Source organism: Vigna angularis, chromosome 7, assembly GCF_016808095.1.
Source record: "Vigna angularis cultivar LongXiaoDou No.4 chromosome 7, ASM1680809v1, whole genome shotgun sequence".
In the NCBI taxonomy this organism is placed as follows: Eukaryota; Viridiplantae; Streptophyta; class Magnoliopsida; order Fabales; family Fabaceae; genus Vigna; species Vigna angularis.
Window position 1 is genome coordinate 365,268 of NC_068976.1, and position 5,466 is coordinate 370,733.

Consider the following 5,466-nt stretch of genomic DNA (forward strand, 5'->3'; position numbering starts at 1 on the left):
AATGACACAATAAATGCAAAATCACCTACTTCCTTACCTCGAACTTGTATTTATAGATTTTAGAGTAAACTTTTAATTAATCAGAGTCTAATCGCGGATAATTACACTTTACTTTTAAACTTATGAGCATTAAGATTAATTGTGTTTGCTCCTAGTCCACTAGTTTTGTTAATCGTTCCTTGTTTGATTTGCGACTAACCGAATAGTCATATGGTACCGTTTATAGATATATTTATGATATAATAATTATGTATTGTCTTTATCGATTTATCCTTAAATTTATATTTTATTATTTAATATTTTCATGTGGATACCAGAATATATTTGAATTAATTTGAAATTACTCTTATATCTCATTTTCTTTTATTGCATAATAGGATGTGTTTAGCTTAATTACAACCAAATAAGTATTTACATTTTTTAATAATTTCACTCATTTCAAATATAAATTGTTTTAAGAATCAAAACTTTATATGGGTTGGACAACATAAATTATTCACTCTTTCAAATTAGCATTTGGTCAAATGAAAAAAATATATATATAAAAGAAAGCCAGGTAAACAGTCTAAAACAATACAACCTAAAGTTAAACGCAACGCGCAAAGAAGAGTTTCTCAGTCTCTGTCTTGTGTCTTGGCACGAATATTTACATTTTTGTTTTTTTGTTTTTTCATTCACATATGGTAGGGCCACGTTTTAAGGTTCCCAAAACGGTTGAAGAATGTCAAAACTGAAGAACACAAACATCCTTAAATTCCCTCCTTTCGCAATCTTTTATTAATTTCCTTTTTTCTTCACACTCACAAGTTTTCAATTTTCAAATGCTGCGTGTCACCTTTATCTTGCTTCTTCCTTCGTCATTATAGTTATCCCATATAATTGGTTGTGCAAATAATGAGAATTAAGAAGAAACAGGGAGAGAAAAAGAGCAAGAACTATCCAACCAAAGAAGAACAAGTTGAATCATTTAGCAGTTCTAATTGGACCAGTAAGGTGGCAATCACTAATACTAAAATTTGCATATTCCTTGTTTTAAGCTTCTTCTTCTGTCACAGAAGCCTTTATGGGGTTTCAGAGTAGTTTTCTATGATAACCTTTGTGTTTATTATTTTTCACAGACAGTGATTCTCGAGAAGGCCTGTGATTTTGAGAAGTGGGTTTCTTTCTCCAAAGTGGTCTATGCTGAGAATTCTTTGGAAAAATATTATTTTTACTAGTTTTTGTCATGGGTATATTATGCTGCTTTGAGTCTTCTTTCTCTAAGGTAAGAATGTAACATCTCCAGTTGTATTCTCTTCTCTAGTGCTTTTATCTGAAACGTTTTATTTAACTGTATATTGAGTTTGAAGGCAATTAAACTTTTGTGAGCACTGTTTTGGTTTTTAGATGATTGATGGCTTTTTTGGTTCACAATAATAGCTTATTTCATTCGGTTATGGAGAGAGCTTTTGAAGAATACGTGATTTTTACCAAACATACTACAACTTGAATATCCATGTCTGTATTCACTTGTTATTCAATAACTTCGGGAAAAAAATTGAATTTTGTTCTGAGATTATTTTCTGTATTACAGTAAACTTTAGTTGTATGAAATCATTGATATTCCCTGTTTAGATTATCTTGGTCCCCATTCTCATTGTGGGAAGGGAGGCATATGGTACCTCATCATGTGGGTGTCCCTTTTCTTTTTCTTCAATTTTAATGTTTGACAAGTAATTTCAATTTGAAGCAGAAAACTAGTTCTGTCGCAATCCTTGCTTTTGCTGGATTTTTAAATTGATTACGAGGGGTAATAAAAGTGTTTCAATATACAGGAAAAAAAAATGTCTTTAATCCCACCACATGATTTACCTAAAAATGTTCCAAGGTCCTATCAGAAAGTTTACAAGTTGTTAATTTTGAGAGTGTATTTTTGTCCAATCATTGTTGATGGATAGAGACATCATTAGTTTTTCTCGAAATTTTCTTTTACTTTGTTTTCAATACCTTGTAGGTTGTAGGTTCTGGTTCTTCATCCAAAACAGGTAAGGGGAAAAATCATAAGGGGTCAATAAAGTATGGTTTCACCCTAGTAAAAGGGAGAGGTAACCAACCATCCAATGGAGGATTACCATGTTGCAAAGTTTGTTCAGATGCAGGAAAAAGAAGTGGGTTTGTTTGCTATTTATGATGGCCACAGGGGAGATACTGTGCCTTCCTACTTACAGAAACATTTGTTTTCTAGCATTTTAAAGGAGGTTGTTACTTTTGAGTTCCAGAGTATTATCTATGCTAGTTTGATCATAATCCTGATGACAATCTTGAACTTTTTCACTTGTATGGTAGGAAGAATTTTGGGATAACCCTGCAGAGTCTATATCCAAAGCATATCAGAACACAGATCAGGAGATTCTTTCACATAGTTCTGATCTGGGGCATGGTGGATCGACAGCTGTAACTGCAATATTAATCAATGGCCAAAGGTTATGGATAGCTAATGTAGGAGATTCACGCGCAGTTGTTTCAAGACAAGGTCAAGCAGTGCAAATGACAACAGATCATGAGCCCAACACAGAGCGAGGCATCATTGAGAATAAAGGAGGTTTTGTCTCCAACATGCCAGGTACACTGAAGTTGGTCTTGTCTACTTTCAAGTTGTAAAGTATGCCGACAATAATACTAGTTAGTGATCTTTGATTCATGTAGGTGATGTGCCTAGAGTAAATGGGCAACTTGCTGTTTCTCGTGCATTTGGAGACAAGAGCCTCAAGTCACATTTACGATCAGACCCTGATGTGCAGACTACTGAGGTAGATATTGATATTGATATTCTCATCCTTGCCAGTGATGGACTTTGGAAGGTGAATCATAGCAACCCATGCATTTTTTTTCAACTGAAAAAAACATGTAAGGCATAAACGGTTATTTTTATGGTATTTGCCTCTAAAGCATAACATGTTACTTTGCATGTGCTAAATCAGGTAATGCCTAATCAAGAGGCAGTGGATATTGCTAGAAGGATGAGAGACCCTCTGAAAGCAGCTAAGAAATTAACAGCTGAAGCATTAAGAAGAGACAGTAAAGATGATATCTCTTGCATTGTTGTTAGATTTAGGTGTTAATATCTTTTGAAGGGTTATATGAATTTCTCTCTGCATAGAAGACCAATTTATGGACTACAGCATACAACAATTCACACATACATGGTTTGGATTAGTTCTGACAGGTGATTTGTCAAATGGAGAAGTAAAGGTATGTGAATCTTTGAAATTCCTTTGTTGGTAAATTTTTTTTGTCGTTTGTGATTGTTTATTGATTTTGTTAAGTGTTAACTTTTTGGAATCGGCTGTGTATTGTTGTATTTGTGTCGTTTTATGTTGCATAGGAGAACAGCGATTTATGGATGGAGAGTGTCTTATTTCGGGATGCCGATGAACATATGCACAAGTTACATACACCAACTTAACATTATTTTCTTGGACATTTTGTATATAAATGTTACAATTGATATACTGGTATATTAATGAATTTAATTAATAATTATTTTAATTTAACTAAAACAATGTACCAGTTTAACCAAAGTATTGTCGTATTGAATAAAAAAATTAAGATGTTATTGTAAAAGGAAAAAAAAAAGGAAAATCAGTCTTATTATTTTTGAATAAAATATCAGAGATATATACAAGAGAGAGTATCTATAATTTTGCTATTTTATTCTTATAATTATTCTAATCTGATTCTATAATAATGTAACATTATTTTTGTCAATCAACTATTTAATATGGATAATAATAACAATATATTCTCTCATAAATCTCAAGATATGATTTATTTTCTAACACTCCCCCTCAAGTTGGAGAATGAATATCAAGAACTCCCAACTTGCGCTTCATGATAGAGAACGTTCTCCCCTGTGGTTTTCTAACACTTCTTTTCTTAGTGGTTTGGTGAACACATCGGCAAGTTGTTCAGCTGAAGGTACATATTTAGTTGTGATTGAGCTATCCTGAATCTTATCACGAATGAAGTGACAATCCATCTCTATGTGTCTAGTTCTTTCATGAAAAACTAGGTTAGCTGCAATGTGCAAGACTGCTTTATTGTCACAATACAACAATGTCGGTTTAGGATGCAATATCCGTAAATCTTTCAACAATGATCGTAACCAGGTCAACTCACAACAAATACTAGTCAATGCTCTATATTCAGCTTTTGCTGAGGATAGAGAAACTGTCTTCTACCTCATTGTTCGCCAAGAGATAAGGGAAGATCCCAAAAAAACACAATAACCTGTAGTTGATTTTCGGGATACTGGGCAACCTCCCCAATCTGAATCACAGAAAGCACGCAAAGATAATTCATTTTGTGAAGGGAAAAACAAACCTTAACCTGAGTTATTTTTTAAATATCGTAGCACACGCATTGCAGCTTTCATATGAGACTTGCATGGAGCGTGCATAAATCTGCTCAGTATGTGTACCGCATAGGTGATATCTGGACGGGTAATTGTTAAATAAATTAAGCGACCAACAAATCGCCTAGACGGGTCCTTTAGTAAGTCCCCTTCATCAGAAAGCTTTATATTTTGTTCCATGGGAAAATCCACAAGCTTAGCTCCAAGATACCCACCATCTTTTACAATTTCCAAAGCGTATTTCCTTTGTGATATGAAAATACCTTTCTTAGAACGATAGACCTTAATACCCAGAAAAAATTTAAGATCACCCAAATCTTTTATCCGAAAATGATTGTGTAGAAATTGTTTAAGATTGGATATTGCAATAGGGTCATTACCAGTTATGAGAATATCATCAACATAGATCAACAAAGTTGTAAAAGACTTGCCTTTTGTAGATGTAAACAATGAGTAATCTGCTTTTGATTGAATAAAACTAACACTTTGAATAGCTGTGGACAATTTGGCAAACCATTGACGAAAGGCTTGTTTTAATCCATATAAGGACTTGTTGAGGCGACACACAAAATTCTCTCCCTGTCGCTGAAAACCAGGAGGAAGGGACATATAGATTTCTTCAGAAAGATCACCATGAAGAAAAGCACTATGGACATCAAGCTGATGAAGAGACCAATGTTGAGCAACAACCAAAGCTAATAAACAACGTACTGTAACCATTTTAGCAGTAGGTGAAAAAGTGTCATGATAATGGATACCTTCTAGTTGGGTATATCCCTTTGCCACTAGACGTGCCTTATACCGTTCAAGAGAACCATTAGATTTGCGCTTGATTTTGTACACCCAACGACAACCAATAGCCTGCTTTCCAAGAGGAAGAGTGGTGATAGACCAAGTATTATTGGCCTCCAAAGCAGCCAATTCAAATTTCATTGCCTCTTGCCAATGAGTGTGGGAAACAACTTGATCATAACATGTAGGTTCAATATCATTAGTAATAATGGCAATAAAAGAAAGATGTTGAGGTGTGTAACGATCATAAGAGATAAAATTGCAGAGCGGATATCGTGTAC

General features: G+C 34.1%; 1 pseudogene; it reads left to right on the forward strand.

Moving 5' to 3' along the window:
* Nucleotides 1-759: 759 nt before the first annotated feature.
* On the forward strand, nt 760-3,528 carry LOC108337765 (probable protein phosphatase 2C 9; annotated as a pseudogene).
* Nucleotides 3,529-5,466: the final 1,938 nt, after the last annotated feature.